The sequence below is a fragment of the Cherax quadricarinatus genome, chromosome 97 (assembly GCF_038502225.1).
Source record: "Cherax quadricarinatus isolate ZL_2023a chromosome 97, ASM3850222v1, whole genome shotgun sequence".
Lineage (NCBI taxonomy): Eukaryota > Metazoa > Arthropoda > Malacostraca > Decapoda > Parastacidae > Cherax > Cherax quadricarinatus.
The window spans coordinates 7,907,299-7,925,852 of record NC_091388.1 but is presented as its reverse complement, the minus strand read 5'-3'; positions in this window follow the sequence as shown (position 1 = coordinate 7,925,852).

Here is an 18,554-nt window from a genome sequence, read left to right as displayed (position 1 = left end):
TTCACCCACAACAACCTTCACCCATAACAACCTTCACCCATAACAACCTTCACCCACAACAACCTTCACCCATAACAACCTTCACCCATAACAACCTTCACCCACAACAACCTTCACCCATAACAACCTTCACCCATAACAACCTTCACCCATAACAACCTTCACCCACAACAACCTTCACCCATAACAACCTTCACGCATAACAACCTTCACCCATAACAACCTTCACCCATAACAACCTTCACCCATAACCTTCACCCATAACAACCTTCACCCACAACCTTCAACCATAACAACCTTCACCCATAACAACCTTCACCCACAACCTTCAACCATAACAACCTTCACCCTTAACAACCTTCACCCACAACCTTCAACCATAACAACCTTCACCCACAACCTTCAACCATAACAACCTTCACCCATAACAACCTTCACCAATAACCTTCACCCATAACAACCTTCACCCACAACCTTCAACCATAACAACCTTCACCCATAACCTTCACCCATAACAACCTTCACCCACAACCTTCAACCATAACAACCTTCACCCATAACAACCTTCACCCATAACAACCTTCACCCATAACAACCTTCACCCATAACCTTCACCCATAACAACCTTCACCCACAACCTTCAACCATAACAACCTTCACCCATAACAACCTTCACCCATAACCTTCACCCATAACAACCTTCACCCACAACCTTCAACCATAACAACCTTCACCCATAACCTTCACCCATAACAACCTTCACCCACAACCTTCAACCATAACAACCTTCACCCATAACAACCTTCACCCATAACCTTCACCCATAACAACCTTCACCCATAACAACCTTCACCCATAACCTTCACCCATAACAACCTTCACGCACAACCTTCAACCATAACAACCTTCACCCATAACAACCTTCACCCATAACAACCTTCACCCATAACAACCTTCACCCATAACAACCTTCACCCATAACCTTCACCCATAACAACCTTCACCCACAACCTTCAACCATAACAACCTTCACCAATAACAACCTTCACCCACAACCTTCAACCATAACAACCTTCACCCATAACAACCTTCACCCACAACCTTCAACCATAACAACCTTCACCCATAACAACCTTCACCCATAACAACCTTCACCCACAACCTTCAACCATAACAACCTTCACCCATAACAACCTTCACCCACAACCTTCAACCATAACAACCTTCACCCATAACAACCTTCACCCACAACCTTCAACCATAACAACCTTCACCCATAACAACCTTCACCCACAACCTTCAACCATAACAACCTTCACCCACAACCTTCAACCATAACAACCTTCACCCATAACAACCTTCACCCACAACCTTCAACCATAACAACCTTCACCCATAACAACCTTCACCCACAACCTTCAACCATAACAACCTTCACCCACAACCTTCAACCATAACAACCTTCACCCATAACCTTCACCCATAACAACCTTCACCCACAACCTTCAACCATAACAACCTTCACCCATAACCTTCACCCATAACAACCTTCACCCACAACCTTCAACCATAACAACCTTCACCCATAACAACCTTCACCCATAACAACCTTCACCCATAACAACCTTCACCCATAACCTTCACCCATAACAACCTTCATCCACAACCTTCAACCATAACAACCTTCACCCATAACCTTCACCCAACCTTCACCCATAACAACCTTCACCCACAACCTTCAACCATAACAACCTTCACCCATAACCTTCACCCATAACAACCTTCACCCATAACAACCTTCACCCATAACAACCTTCACCCATAACAACCTTCACCCATAACAACCTTCACCCATAACAACCTTCACCCATAACCTTCACCCAAAACAACCTTCACGCACAACCTTCAACCATAACAACCTTCACCCATAACAACCTTCACCCATAACAACCTTCACCCATAACAACCTTCACCCATAACCTTCACCCATAACAACCTTCACCCACAACCTTCAACCATAACAACCTTCACCCACAACCTTCAACCATAACAACCTTCACCCATAACAACCTTCACCCACAACCTTCAACCATAACAACCTTCACCCATAACAACCTTCACCCATAACAACCTTCACCCACAACCTTCAACCATAACAACCTTCACCCATAACAACCTTCACCCATAACAACCTTCACCCATAACAACCTTCACCCACAACCTTCAACCATAACAACCTTCACCCACAACCTTCAACCATAACAACCTTCACCCATAACAACCTTCACCCACAACCTTCAACCATAACAACCTTCACCCACAACCTTCAACCATAACAACCTTCACCCATAACAACCTTCACCCACAACCTTCAACCATAACAACCTTCACCCATAACAACCTTCACCCATAACAACCTTCACCCATAACAACCTTCACCCATAACCTTCACCCATAACAACCTTCATCCACAACCTTCAACCATAACAACCTTCACCCATAACAACCTTCACCCATAACCTTCACCCATAACAACCTTCACCCACAACCTTCAACCATAACAACCTTCACCCATAACCTTCACCCATAACAACCTTCACCCACAACCTTCAACCATAACAACCTTCACCCATAACAACCTTCACCCATAACAACCTTCACCCATAACCTTCACCCATAACAACCTTCACGCACAACCTTCAACCATAACAACCTTCACCCATAACCTTCACCCATAACAACCTTCACCCATAACAACCTTCACCCATAACCTTCACCCATAACAACCTTCACCCACAACCTTCAACCATAACAACCTTCACCCACAACCTTCAACCATAACAACCTTCACCCATAACAACCTTCACCCACAACCTTCAACCATAACAACCTTCACCCATAACAACCTTCACCCATAACAACCTTCACCCACAACCTTCAACCATAACAACCTTCACCCATAACAACCTTCACCCACAACCTTCAACCATAACAACCTTCACCCATAACAACCTTCACCCACAACCTTCAACCATAACAACCTTCACCCATAACAACCTTCACCCACAACCTTCACAACCTTCACCATAACAACCTTCACCCATAACAACCTTCACCCATAACAACCTTCACCCACAACCTTCAACCATAACAACCTTCACCCATAACAACCTTCACCCACAACCTTCAACCATAACAACCTTCACCCATAACAACCTTCACCCATAACAACCTTCACCCATAACAACCTTCACCCACAACAACCTTCACCCATAACAACCTTCACCCATAACAACCTTCACCCCATAACTACCTTCACTCACAACCTTCTTCCATAACAACCTTCACCCATAACAACCTTCACCCATAACAACCTTCACCCATAACAACCTTCACCCACAACAACCTTCACCCATAACAACCTTCACCCATAACAACCTTCACCCATAACAACCTTCACCCATAACAACCTTCACCCACAACAACCTTCACCCATAACAACCTTCACGCATAACAACCTTCACCCATAACAACCTTCACCCACAACCTTCACCCATAACAACCTTCACCCATAACAACCTTCACCCACAACAACCTTCACCCATAACAACCTTCACCCATAACAACCTTCACCCACAACCTTCAACCATAACAACCTTCACCCATAACAACCTTCACCCATAACAACCTTCACCCATAACAACCTTCACCCACAACAACCTTCACCCATAACAACCTTCAACCATAACAACCTTCACCCACAACCTTCACCCATAACAACCTTCACCCATAACAACCTTCACCCACAACCTTCAACCATAACAACCTTCACCCATAACAACCTTCACCCATAACAACCTTCACCCATAACAACCTTCACCCACAACAACCTTCACCCATAACAACCTTCAACCATAACAACCTTCAACCATAACAACCTTCACCCATAACCTTCACCCATAACAACCTTCACCCACAACAACCTTCACCCATAACAACCTTCACCCATAACAACCTTCACCCATAACAACATTCACCCATAACAACCTTCACCCACAACAACCTTCAACCATAACCTTCACCCATAACAACCTTCACCCATAACAACCTTCACCCACAACAACCTTCAACCATAACAACCTTCACCCATAACAACCTTCACCCATAACAACCTTCACCCACAACAACCTTCAACCATAACAACCTTCGCCCATAACCTTCACCCATAACAACCTTCACCCATAACAACCTTCACCCACAACAACCTTCACCCATAACAACCTTCACCCACAACAACCTTCAACCATAACTTTCACCCACAACAACCTTCACCCATAACCTTCACCCATAACAACCTTCACCCATAACAACCTTCACCCACAACAACCTTCAACCATAACAACCTTCACCCATAACAACCTTCACCCATAACAACCTTCACCCATAACCTTCACCCATAACAACCTTCACCCATAACAACCTTCACCCATAACAACCTTCAACCATAACAACCTTCAACCATAACAACCTTCACCCACAACAACCTTCACCCATAACAACCTTCACCCATAACAACCTTCACCCATAACGACCTTCAACCATAACAACCTTCAACCATAACAACCTTCACCCACAACAACCTTCACCCATAACAACCTTCACCCATAACAACCTTCACCCGCAACAACCTTCACCCTTAACCTTCACCCATAACAACCTTCACCCATAACAACCTTCAACCATAACAACCTTCACCCATAACAACCTTCACCCACAACAACCTTCAACCATAACAACCTTCACCCACAACAACCTTCAACCATAACAACCTTCACCCACAACAACCTTCAACCATAACAACCTTCACCCGCAACAACCTTCACCCATAACAACCTTCACCCACAACAACCTTCACCCGCAACAACCTTCACCCTTAACCTTCACCCATAACAACCTTCACCCATAACAACCTTCAACCATAACAACCTTCACCCATAACAACCTTCACCCACAACAACCTTCAACCATAACAACCTTCACCCACAACAACCTTTAACCATAACAACCTTCACCCACAACAACCTTCAACCATAACCTTCACCCACAACAACCTTCACCCATAACAACCTTCACCCACAACAACCTTCACCCATAACAACCTTCACCCATAACAACCTTCACCCATAACAACCTTCACCCACAACAACCTTCACCCACAACAACCTTCAACCATAACAACCTTCACCCACAACAACCTTCAACCATAACAACCTTCACCCACAACAACCTTCACCCATAACAACCTTCACCCATAACAACCTTCACCCATAACAACCTTCACCCATAACAACCTTCACCCATAACAACCTTCACCCACAACAACCTTCACCCACAACAACCTTCACCCACAACAACCTTCACCCATAACAACCTTCACCCACAACAACCTTCACCCACAACAACCTTCACCCATAACAACCTTCACCCACAACAACCTTCACCCACAACAACCTTCACCCACAACAACCTTCACCCACAACAACCTTCACCCATAACAACCTTCACCCACAACAACCTTCACCCACAACAACCTTCACCCATAACAACCTTCACCCATAACAACCTTCACCCATAACAACCTTCACCCATAACAACCTTCACCCACAACAACCTTCACCCACAACAACCTTCACCCACAACCATAACAACCTTCACCCATAACAACCTTCACCCACAACAACCTTCACCCATAACAACCTTCACCCATAACGACCTTCACCCATAACAACCTTCACCCACAACAACCTTCACCCACAACAACCTTCACCCACAACAACCTTCACCCATAACAACCTTCACCCATAACAACCTTCACCCATAACAACCTTCACCCACAACCTTCACCCACAACAACCTTCACCCACAACAACCTTCACCCACAACAACCTTCACCCACAACAACCATCTCAAACTGGATATAACACTACCAAACAACATTAATGTGCCAGTTTTATCAATATTCTCACTACAGATCTTAGAAAGCTTAAAAAAGTTAAAAAAATTTAACATATGGTATAATAACAATACTGATAAAATTACGAGAAAAAATATTTGAAAGAGTGCAAAGAAGCAGGACAGCAAACCACCTGGACTCCCAAAAATTGCACAACCCGGGGCAACATGGTTTCACAGCAGGCCGCTCCTGCCTTTCGTAACTGCTTGACCACTATGATATGGTCCTGGATGCACTGGATGTAGTATACACAGACTTTGCAAAAGCCTTTGACAAGTGCGACCATGGTGTAATAGCACACAAAATACGTGCTAAAGGGATAACCGGCAAAGTAGGCAGATGGATCTTCAACTTTCTAACCAATCGCACACAAAGAGTAGTGGTAAACAGAGTTAAATCAGATGCTGCCATAGTGAAGAGCTCTGTCCCACAAGGTACAGTACTCGCACCTATCTTATTCCTTATCCTCATATCAGACATAAACAGAGATATACACCACAGCACCGTATCATCCTTTGCGGATGATACTAGGATCTGCATGAGGCTGTCATCTGCTGAGGACGCGGTTAACCTCCAAGAAGATATAAACAAAGTTTTCCAGTGGGCAACGGTAAACAATATGATGTTCAATGAGGACAAATTCCAACTACTCCGTTATGGAAAACTGGAGGAAATAATAACTAGAACTGAGTATACTACAAACTCCAGTCACACAATAGAGCGGAAAAGTAATGTGAAGGACCTGGGAGTGGTAATGTCCGAAGACCTCACCTTCAAGGACCACAACAGTGCCACTATCACATCTGCGAGGAAACTGATAGGATGGATAATGAGAACATTCAAGACAAGAGATGCTAAGCCAATGATGATCCTTTTTAAATCACTTATTCTCTCTAGGTTGGAATATTGCTGTACATTAACATCCACATTCAAGGCAGGTGAAATTGCAGAGCTAGAGAATGTACAGAGAACCTATACTGCACGTATAAGTTCCATCAAACACCTTAACTACTGGGAGCGCCTGGAAGCACTTGACTTGTACTCACTGGAGCGCAGGCGAGAGAGATATATCATAATCTACATCTGGAAGATTCTGGAGGGACTGGTCCTTAATATGCACACAGCAATCGCTCCATACGAAAGCAAAAGACTTGGCAGGCGATGCAACATACCCCCAGTGACAAGTAGGGGAGTCACTGGTACACTAAGAGAAAACACAATAAGTGTCCGGGGCCCAAGACTGTTCAACAGCCTCCCACCAGCAATAGGGGGCATTACGGGAAGACTCCTGGTTGTCTTCAAGAGGGAGCTGGACAGATACCTAAAGACGGTGCCGGATCAGCCGGGCTGTGGTTCGTACGTTGGATTACGTGCGGCCAGCAGTAACGGCCTGGTTGATCAGGCCCTGATCCACCGGGAGGCCTGGTCGTGGACCGGGCCGCGGGGGCGTTGATCCCGGGAATGCCCTCCAGGTAGACTCCAGGTAGACAGTAGGCCTACTGGTCCATGCTAGGCCGGTCATAACACAAGAATAACGAATGTTAGTGGAAAGAAAAAGGTGAAACATAGATAAAGGTGGGAGAGAGTATAGAAAGGGAGGAAGGGAGGGGAGAGGCAAGTGGGAGAGGAAAGAAAAGAGGAGAGAAGGAAAGAGAAAGACAAGCGGTAGAAAGGTAGGTGAGAGGAAGAAAGGTCAGAATGAGGCAGAAAGTTAGATAAGAGAAAGGTAGGTAAGAGGGCGAAAAGTTAGAGAACAAACGGGTAAGGAGGAGAGAGAAAAAAGGTGAGAGAAGACTGAGTCAGGTGAAGAGAAAGCAGGTGAGAGATAGACGAGGAGGGAGAGGGAGAGAGGGAGCGAAGAAGACAGAATGGGAAAGCTAGAAAATAAAATGAGAAAGAATGGGAAAGGAGGGAAAGTTTACCTGGAGTTTACCTGGAGTGGCTTCAAGAGGTCAACGCCCCGCGGCCGGTCTCAGACCAGACCAGCCACGTCCCCTGCACTCGTAGGGAGTAATTTCAGTGAGTAGATTTGGTGACAGTTCTTCAGTACCTTTCAGGTATAAATTATGGAGTATGTTCCTCACTTGCACTCCAGGTATAAATTATGGAGTATCTTCCTCATCTGCACTCCAGGTATAAATTATGGAGTATGTTCCTCACCTGCACTCCAGGTATAAATTATGGAGTATCTTCCTCACCTGCACTCCAGGTATAAATTATGGAGTATCTTCCTCACCTGCACTCCAGGTATAAATTATGGAGTATCTTCCTCATCTGCACTCCAGGTATAAATTATGGAGTATCTTCCTCACCTGCACTCCAGGTATAAATTATGGAGTATCTTCCTCACCTGCACTCCAGGTATAAATTATGGAGTATCTTCCTCACCTGCACTCCAGGTATAAATTATGGAGTATCTTCCTCACATGCACTCCAGGTATAAATTATGGAGTATCTTCCTCACCTGCACTCCAGGTATAAATTATGGAGTATCTTCCTCACATGCACTCCAGGTATAAATTATGGAGTATCTTCCTCACCTGCACTCCAGGTATAAATTATGGAGTATCTTCCTCACATGCACTCCAGGTATAAATTATGGAGTATCTTCCTCACCTGCACTCCAGGGAGAACTATTTTAGGGCTATAAGGGCTACCCAGCAGTTGAAACGTTCGAGTGAATGTTCTGTGTGCACTCTGCAAATCACTGCAAGCTTGTGTTGACAGGTAGGTCGTTGTGTAGGGGAGTATTGATGGTCGGGGTGGAGAGGGGTGCTGAGGGCAGGCTAAGGGGTGATGGATGAAGGGTAGGGGGAAACTAAACCCTTGTCTAGGGTCACATATACAATGTTATTTTAGGCTAGTCTCCCCTACACCCACTTTTTACTCAGTACTCTCAGGAAAAACACTCGTTTGTGCTGAGTGAGTGCTGAAAGTGAGGCAGTGAGTCAACTCACCTTAAAATACAATAGAAAACACTTTCACAGCCGCTAATCTCAGGTGAGTAGGCCTAGGGAGGTGAGAAGTAATGATGGACGTGGTTAAAGATGGGTGAGGAATAGGAGGAGGAGGGTGGATTTAAGATATGAAGAAGAGGAAGAGGGGAGGTAGTGAGGGGAGGTAGTGAGGGGAGGTAGTGAGGGGAGGTAGTGAGGGAGGTAGTGAGGGGAGGTAGTGAGGGGAGGTAGTGAGGGAAGGTAGTGAGGGGAGGTAGTGAGGGAAGGTAGTGAGGGGAGGAAGTGAGGGGAGGTAGTGAGGGGAGGTAGTGAGGGGAGGTAGTGAGGGGAGGTAGTGAGGGGAGGTAGTGAGGGAAGGTAGTGAGGGGAGGTAGTGAGGGGAGGTAGTGAGGGGAGGTAGTGAGGGGAGGTAGTGAGGGAAGGTAGTGAGGGAAGGTAGTGAGGGGAGGTAGTGAGGGGAGGTAGTGAGGGAAGGTAGTGAGGGGGAGGTAGTGAGGGGAGGTAGTGAGGGGAGGTAGTGAGGGGAGGTAGTGAAGGGAGGTAATGAGGGGAGGTAGTGAGGGAAGGTAGTGAGGGGAGGTAGTGAGGGGAGGTAGTGAGGGGAGGTAGTGAGGGGAGGTAGTGAGGGGGAGGTAGTAAGGGAAGGTAGTGAGTGGAGGTAGTGAGGGGAGGTAGTGAGGGGGAGGTAGTGAGGGGAGGTAGTGAGGGTAGGTAGTGAGGGGAAGGTAGTGAGGGGAAGGTAGTGAGGGGAAGGTAGTGAGGGGAAGGTAGTGAGGGGAAGGTAGTGAGGGGAAGGTAGTGAGGGGAAGGTAGTGAGGGGAAGGTAGTGAGGGGAAGGTAGTGATGGGAAGGTAGTGAGGGGACGTAGTGAGGGGAGGTAGTGAGGGGAGGTAGTGAGGGGAGGTAGTGAGGGAAGGTAGTGAGGGGAGGTAGTGAGGGGAGGTAGTGAGGGAAGGTAATGAGGGGAGGTAGTGAGGGGAGATAATGAGGGAAGGTAGTGAGGGAAGGTAGTGAGGGGAGGTAGTGAGGGAAGGTAGTGAGGGGAGGTAGTGAGGGAAGGTAGTGAGGTGAGGTAATGAGGGAAGGTAGTGAGGGGAGGTAGTGAGGGGAGGTAGTGAGGGAAGGTAGTGAGGGAAGGTAGTGAGGGGAGGTAGTGAGGGAAGGTAGTGAGGAAAGGTAGTGAGGGAAGGTAGTGAGGGAAGGTAGTAAGGGGAGGTAGTGAGGGGAGGTAATGAGGGAAGGTAGTGAGGGAAGGTAGCGAGGGGAGGTAATGAGGGAAGGTAGTGAGGGAAGGTAGGGAGGGGAGGTAGTGAGGGGAGGTAGTGAGGGGAGGTAGTGAGGGGAGGCAGTGAGGGTGAGGTAGTGAGGGAAGGTAATGAGGGGAGGTAGAGAGGGGAGGTAGTGAGGGGAAGGTAGTGAGGGGAGGTAGTGAGGGGAGGTAGTGAGGGGAGGTAGTAAGGGAAGGTAGTGAAAGGAGGTAGTGAGGGGAGGTAGTGAGGGGAGGTAGTGAGGGAAGGTAGTGAGGGAAGGTAGTGAGGGCAGGTAGCGAGGGAAGGTAGTGAGGGAAGGTAGTGAGGGAAGGTAGAGAGGGGAGGTAATGAGGGGAGGTAGAGGGGAGATAATGAGGGAAGGTAGTGAGGGAAGGTAGTGAGGGGAGGTAGTGAGGGAAGGTAGTGAGGGGAGGTAATGAGGGAAGGCAGTGAGGGGAGGTAGTGAGGGGAGGTAGTGAGGGGAGGTAGTGAGGGAAGGTAGTGAGGGAAGGTAGTGAGGGGAGGTAGTGAGGGAAGGTAGTGAGGAAAGGGAGTGAGGGAAGGTAGTGAGGGAAGGTAGTAAGGGGAGGTAGTGCGGGGAGGTAATGAGGGAAGGTAGTGAGGGAAGGTAGCGAGGGGAGGTAATGAGGGAAGGTAGTGAGGGAAGGTAGGGAGGGGAGGTAGTGAGGGAAGGTAGTGAGGGAAGGTAGTGAGGGGAGGTAGTGAGGGGAGGTAGCGGGGGAAGGTAATGAGGGCAGGTAGCGAGGAGAGGTAGTGAGGGGAGGTGGTGAGGGGAGGTAGCGTGGGAAGGTAGCGAGGGGAGGTAGCGATGGAAGGTAGCGAGGGGAGGTAGTGAGGGGAGGTAGTGAGAGGAGGTAGTGAGGGAAGGTAGCGAGGGGAGCTAGTGAGAGGAGCTAGTGAGAGGAGCTAGTGAGAGGAGCTAGTGAGAGGAGCTAGTGAGAGGAGCTAGTGAGAGGAGCTAGTGAGAGGAGCTAGTGAGAGGAGCTAGTGAGAGGAGCTAGTGAGAGGAGCTAGTGAGAGGAGGTGGTGAGGGGAGGTAGCGTGGGAAGGTAGCGAGGGGAGGTAGTGAAAGGTTTCAGTGAGGGGAGGTAGCGAGATGTAGCGAGGAGAGGTAGCGAGGGAATGTAGTGAGGGAAGGTAGTGAGGAAAGGAAGTGAGGGGAGGCAGCGATGGAAGGTAGCGAGGGGAGGTACCGATGGAAGGTAGCGAGGGGAGGTACCGATGGAAGGTAGCGAGGGGAGGTACCGATGGAAGGTAGCGAGGGGAGGTACCGATGGAAGGTAGCGAGGGGAGGTACCGATGGAAGGTAGCGAGGGGAGGTAGCGATGGAAGGTAGCGAGGGGAGGTAGTGAGGGGAGGTAGTGAGGGGAGGTAGTGAGAGGAGGTAGTGAGGGAAGGTAGCGATGGAAGGTAGCGAGGGGAGGTAGCGATGGAAGGTAGCGAGGGGAGGTACCGATGGAAGGTAGCGAGGGGAGGTACCGATGGAAGGTAGCGAGGGGAGGTACCGATGGAAGGTAGTGAGGGGAGGTACCGATGGAAGGTAGCGAGGGGAGGTACCGATGGAAGGTAGCGAGGGGAGGTACCGATGGAAGGTAGCGAGGGGAGGTACCGATGGAAGGTAGCGAGGGGAGGTACCGATGGAAGGTAGCGAGGGGAGGTAGCGATGGAAGGTAGCGAGGGGAGGTAGTGAGGGGAGGTAGTGAGGGGAGGTAGTGAGAGGAGGTAGTGAGGGAAGGTAGCGATGGAAGGTAGCGAGGGGAGGTAGCGATGGAAGGTAGCGAGGGGAGGTACCGATGGAAGGTAGCGAGGGGAGGTACCGATGGAAGGTAGCGAGGGGAGGTACCGATGGAAGGTAGTGAGGGGAGGTACCGATGGAAGGTAGCGAGGGGAGGTACCGATGGAAGGTAGCGAGGGGAGGTACCGATGGAAGGTAGCGAGGGGAGGTACCGATGGAAGGTAGCGAGGGGAGGTAGCGATGGAAGGTAGCGAGGGGAGGTACCGATGGAAGGTAGCGAGGGGAGGTAGCGATAGAAGGTAGCGAGGGGAGGTAGCGAGGGAAGGTAGCGAGGGGAGGTACCGATGGAAGGTAGCGAGGGGAGGTAGCGATGGAAGGTAGCGAGGGGAGGTAGCGATGGAAGGTAGCGAGGGGAGGTACCGATGGAAGGTAGCGAGGGGAGGTAGCGATAGAACGTAGCGAGGGGAGGTACCGATGGAAGGTAGCGAGGGGAGGTAGCGATGGAAGGTAGCGAGGGGAGGTAGCGATGGAAGGTAGCGAGGGGAGGTAGCGAGGGAAGGTAGCGATGGGAGGTAGCGATGGAAGGTAGCGAGGGGAGGTACCGATGGAAGGTAGCGAGGGGAGGTAGCGATAGAACGTAGCGAGGGGAGGTACCGATGGAAGGTAGCGAGGGGAGGTAGCGATGGAAGGTAGCGAGGGGAGGTACCAATGGAAGGTAGCGAGGGGAGGTAGCGAGGGAAGGTAGCGAGGGGAGGTAGCGATGGAAGGTAGCGAGGGGAGGTAGCGATGGAAGGTAGCGAGGGGAGGTAGCGATGGAAGGTAGCGAGGGGAGGTACCGATGGAAGGTAGCGAGGGGAGGTAGCGATGGAAGGTAGCGAGGGGAGGTAGCGATGGAAGGTAGCGAGGGGAGGTACCGATGGAAGGTAGCGAGGGGAGGTACCGATGGAAGGTAGCGAGGGGAGGTAGCGATGGAAGGTAGCGAGGGGAGGTACCGATGGAAGGTAGCGAGGGGAGGTACCGATGGAAGGTAGCGAGGGGAGGTAGCGATGGAAGGTAGCGAGGGGAGGTACCGATGGAAGGTAGCGAGGGGAGGTACCGATGGAAGGTAGCGAGGGGAGGTAGCGATGGAAGGTAGCGAGGGGAGGTAGCGATGGAAGGTAGCGAGGGGAGGTAGCGAGGGAAGGTAGCGAGGGGAGGTAGCGATGGAAGGTAGCGAGGGGAGGTAGCGATGGAAGGTAGCGAGGGGAGGTAGCGAGGGAAGGTAGCGAGGGGAGGTAGCGATGGAAGGTAGCGAGGGGAGGTAGCGATGGAAGGTAGCGAGGGGAGGTACCGATGGAAGGTAGCGAGGGGAGGTAGCGATGGAAGGTAGCGAGGGGAGGTACCGATGGAAGGTAGCGAGGGGAGGTAGCGATAGAACGTAGCGAGGGGAGGTAGCAATGGAAGGTAGCGAGAGGAGGTACCGATGGAAGGTAGCGAGGGGAGGTAGCGATGGAAGGTAGCGAGGGGAGGTACCGATGGAAGGTAGCGAGGGGAGGTAGCGATGGAAGGTAGCGAGGGGAGGTACCGATGGAAGGTAGCGAGGGGAGGTACCGATGGAAGGTAGCGAGGGGAGGTAGCGATGGAAGGTAGCGAGGGGAGGTACCGATGGAAGGTAGCGAGGGGAGGTAGCGATGGAAGGTAGCGAGGGGAGGTACCGATGGAAGGTAGCGAGGGGAGGTAGCGATGGAAGGTAGCGAGGGGAGGTACCGATGGAAGGTAGCGAGGGGAGGTAGCAATGGAAGGTAGCGAGGGGAGGTAGCGAGGGAAGGTAGCGAGGGGAGGTAGCGAGGGAAGGTAGCGAGGGAAGGTAGCGAGGGGAGGTAGCGATGGAAGGTAGCGAGGGGAGGTACCGATGGAAGGTAGCGAGGGGAGGTAGCGATGGAAGGTAGCGAGGGGAGGTAGCGATGGAAGGTAGCGAGGGAAGGTAGCGAGGGGAGGTAGCGATGGAAGGTAGCGAGGGGAGGTACCGATGGAAGGTAGCGAGGGGAGGTAGCGATGGAAGGTAGCGAGGGGAGGTAGCGAGGGAAGGTAGCGAGGGGAGGTAGCGATGGAAGGTAGCGAGGGGAGGTAGCGATGGAAGGTAGCGAGGGGAGGTAGCGATGGAAGGTAGCGAGGGGAGATAGCGAGGGGAGGTACCGATGGAAGGTAGCGAGGGGAGGTACCGATGGAAGGTAGCGAGGGGAGGTACCGATGGAAGGTAGCGAGGGGAGGTACCGATGGAAGGTAGCGATGGAAGGTAGCGATGGAAGGTAGCGAGGGGAGGTAGCGATGGAAGGTAGCGAGGGGAGGTACCGATGGAAGGTAGCGAGGGGAGGTACCGATGGAAGGTAGCGAGGGGAGGTACCGATGGAAGGTAGCGAGGGGAGGTACCGATGGAAGGTAGCGAGGGGAGGTACCGATGGAAGGTAGCGAGGGGAGGTACCGATGGAAGGTAGCGAGGGGAGGTAGCGATGGAAGGTAGCGAGGGGAGGTACCGATGGAAGGTAGCGAGGGGAGGTACCGATGGAAGGTAGCGAGGGGAGGTAGCGATGGAAGGTAGCGAGGAGAGGTAGCGATGGAAAGTAGCGAGGGGAGGTACCGATGGAAGGTAGCGAGGGGAGGTAGCGATGGAAGGTAGCGAGGGGAGGTACCGATGGAAGGTAGCGAGGGGAGGTAGCGATGGAAGGTAGCGAGGAGAGGTAGCGATGGAAGGTAGCGAGGGGAGGTACCGATGGAAGGTAGCGAGGGGAGGTAGCGATGGAAGGTAGCGAGGGGAGGTACCGATGGAAGGTAGCGAGGGGAGGTAGCGATGGAAGGTAGCGAGGGGAGGTAGCGATGGAAGGTAGCGAGGGGAGGTACCGATGGAAGGTAGCGAGGGGAGGTACCGATGGAAGGTAGCGAGGGGACGTAGTGAGGGGAGGTAGCGAGGGAAGGTAGCGAGGGGAGGTAGCGATGGAAGGTAGCGAGGAGAGGTAGCGATGGAAGGTAGCGAGGGGACGTAGTGAGGGGAGGTAGCGAGGGAAGGTAGCGAGGGGAGGTACCGATGGAAGGTAGCGAGGAGAGGTAGCGATGGAAGGTAGCGAGGGGAGGTAGCGAGGGAAGGTAGTGAGGGAAGGTAGTGAGAAAAGTAGTGAGGGGAGGTAATGAGGGGAGGCAGTGAGGGAAGGTAGTGAGGGCAGGTAATGAGGGAAGGTAGTGAGGGAAGGTAGTGAGGGAAGGTAGTGAGGGGAGGTAGTGAGGGAAGGTAGTGAGGGGAGGTAGTGAGGGCAGGTAATGAGGGAAGGTAGTGAGGGAAGGTAGTGAGGGGAGGTAGTGAGGGAAGGTAGTGAGGGGAGGTAGTGAGGGGAGGTAGTGAGGTGAGGTAATGAGGGGAGGTAGTGAGGGAAGGTAGTGAGGGAAGGTAGTGAGGGAAGGTAATGAGGGAAGGTAGTGAGGGAAGGTAGTGAGGGAAGGTAGTGAGGGGAGGCAGTGAGGGGAGGTAGTGAGGAGAGGTAATGAGGGAAGGTAGTGAGGAAAGGTAGTGAGGGAAGGTAGTGAGGGGAGGAAGTGAGGGAAGGTAGTGAGGGGAGGTAGTGAGGGAAGATAGTGAGGGGAGGTAATGAGGGGAGGTAGTGAGGGGAGGTAGTGAGGGGAGGTAGTGAGGGAAGGTAGTGAGGGGAGGTAGTAAGGGGAGGTAGTGAGGGGAGGTAGTGAGGGGAGGTAGTGAGGGAAGGTAGTGAGGGGAGGTAGTAAGGGGAGGTAGCGAGGGAAGGTAGCGAGGGGAGGTAGTGAGGGGAGGTAGCGATGGAAGGTAGCGAGGGAAGGTAGCGAGGGGAGGTAGCGATGGAAGGTACCGAGGGGAGGTAGCGAGGGGAGGTACCGATGGAAGGTAGCGAGGGGAAGTAGCGATGGAAGGTAGCGAGGGGAAGTAGCGAGGGAAGGTAGCGAGGGGAGGTAGCGATGGAAGGTAGCGAGGGGAGGTACCGATGGAAGGTAGCGAGGGGAGGTACCGATGGAAGGTAGCGAGGGGAGGTACCGATGGAAGGTAGCGAGGGGAGGTACCGATGGAAGGTAGCGAGGGCGAGGGGAGGTACCGATGGAAGGTAGCGAGGGGAGGTACCGATGGAAGGTAGCGAGGGGAGGTACCGATGGAAGGTAGCGAGGGGAGGTACCGATGGAAGGTAGCGAGGGGAGGTACCGATGGAAGGTAGCGAGGGGAGGTAGCGATGGAAGGTAGCGAGGGGAGGTACCGATGGAAGGTAGCGAGGGGAGGTAGCGATGGAAGGTACCGAGGGGAGGTACCGATGGAAGGCAGCGAGGGGAGGTAGCGATGGAAGGTAGCGAGGGGAGGTAGCGATGGAAGGTAGCGAGGGGAGGTACCGATGGAAGGTAGCGAGGGGAGGTAGCGATGGAAGGTAGCGAGGGGAGGTACCGATGGAAGGTAGCGAGGGGAGGTAGCGATAGAAGGTAGCGAGGGGAGGTAGCGAGGGAAGGTAGCGATGGAAGGTAGCGAGGGGAGGTAGCGATGGAAGGTAGCGAGGGGAGGTACCGATGGAAGGTAGCGAGGGGAGGTAGCGATAGAAGGTAGCGAGGGGAGGTAGCGAGGGAAGGTAGCGAGGGGAGGTAGCGAGGGAAGGTAGCGAGGGGAGGTAGCGATGGAAGGTAGCGAGGGGAGGTAGCGATGGAAGGTAGCGAGGGGAGGTAGCGATGGAAGGTAGCGAGGGGAGGTACCGATGGAAGGTAGCGAGGGGAGGTAGCGATAGAACGTAGCGAGGGGAGGTACCGATGGAAGGTAGCGAGGGGAGGTAGCGATGGAAGGTAGCGAGGGGAGGTAGCGATGGAAGGTAGCGAGGGGAGGTAGCGAGGGAAGGTAGCGAGGGGAGGTAGCGATGGAAGGTAGCGAGGGGAGGTACCGATGGAAGGTAGCGAGGGGAGGTAGCGATAGAACGTAGCGAGGGGAGGTACCGATGGAAGGTAGCGAGGGGAGGTAGCGATGGAAGGTAGCGAGGGGAGGTACCAATGGAAGGTAGCGAGGGGAGGTAGCGAGGGAAGGTAGCGAGGGGAGGTAGCGATGGAAGGTAGCGAGGGGAGGTAGCGATGGAAGGTAGCGAGGGGAGGTAGCGATGGAAGGTAGCGAGGGGAGGTACCGATGGAAGGTAGCGAGGGGAGGTAGCGATGGAAGGTAGCGAGGGGAGGTAGCGATGGAAGGTAGCGAGGGGAGGTAGCGAGGGAAGGTAGCGAGGGGAGGTAGCGATGGAAGGTAGCGAGGGGAGGTAGCGATGGAAGGTAGCGAGGGGAGGTACCGATGGAAGGTAGCGAGGGGAGGTAGCGATAGAACGTAGCGAGGGGAGGTAGCAATGGAAGGTAGCGAGAGGAGGTACCGATGGAAGGTAGCGAGGGGAGGTAGCGATGGAAGGTAGCGAGGGGAGGTACCGATGGAAGGTAGCGAGGGGAGGTAGCGATGGAAGGTAGCGAGGGGAGGTACCGATGGAAGGTAGCGAGGGGAGGTACCGATGGAAGGTAGCGAGGGGAGGTAGCGATGGAAGGTAGCGAGGGGAGGTACCGATGGAAGGTAGCGAGGGGAGGTAGCGATGGAAGGTAGCGAGGGGAGGTACCGATGGAAGGTAGCGAGGGGAGGTAGCGATGGAAGGTAGCGAGGGGAGGTACCGATGGAAGGTAGCGAGGGGAGGTAGCAATGGAAGGTAGCGAGGGGAGGTAGCGAGGGAAGGTAGCGAGGGGAGGTAGCGAGGGAAGGTAGCGAGGGAAGGTAGCGAGGGGAGGTAGCGATGGAAGGTAGCGAGGGGAGGTACCGATGGAAGGTAGCGAGGGGAGGTAGCGATGGAAGGTAGCGAGGGGAGGTAGCGATGGAAGGTAGCGAGGGAAGGTAGCGAGGGGAGGTAGCGATGGAAGGTAGCGAGGGGAGGTACCGATGGAAGGTAGCGAGGGGAGGTAGCGATGGAAGGTAGCGAGGGGAGGTAGCGAGGGAAGGTAGCGAGGGGAGGTAGCGATGGAAGGTAGCGAGGGGAGGTAGCGATGGAAGGTAGCGAGGGGAGGTAGCGATGGAAGGTAGCGAGGGGAGATAGCGAGGGGAGGTACCGATGGAAGGTAGCGAGGGGAGGTACCGATGGAAGGTAGCGAGGGGAGGTACCGATGGAAGGTAGCGAGGGGAGGTACCGATGGAAGGTAGCGATGGAAGGTAGCGATGGAAGGTAGCGAGGGGAGGTAGCGATGGAAGGTAGCGAGGGGAGGTACCGATGGAAGGTAGCGAGGGGAGGTACCGATGGAAGGTAGCGAGGGGAGGTACCGATGGAAGGTAGCGAGGGGAGGTACCGATGGAAGGTAGCGAGGGGAGGTACCGATGGAAGGTAGCGAGGGGAGGTACCGATGGAAGGTAGCGAGGGGAGGTAGCGATGGAAGGTAGCGAGGGGAGGTACCGATGGGAGGTAGCGATGGAAGGTAGCGATGGAAGGTAGCGAGGGGAGGTACCGATGGAAGGTAGCGAGGGGAGGTACCGATGGAAGGTAGCGAGGGGAGGTACCGATGGAAGGTAGCGAGGGGAGGTACCGATGGAAGGTAGCGAG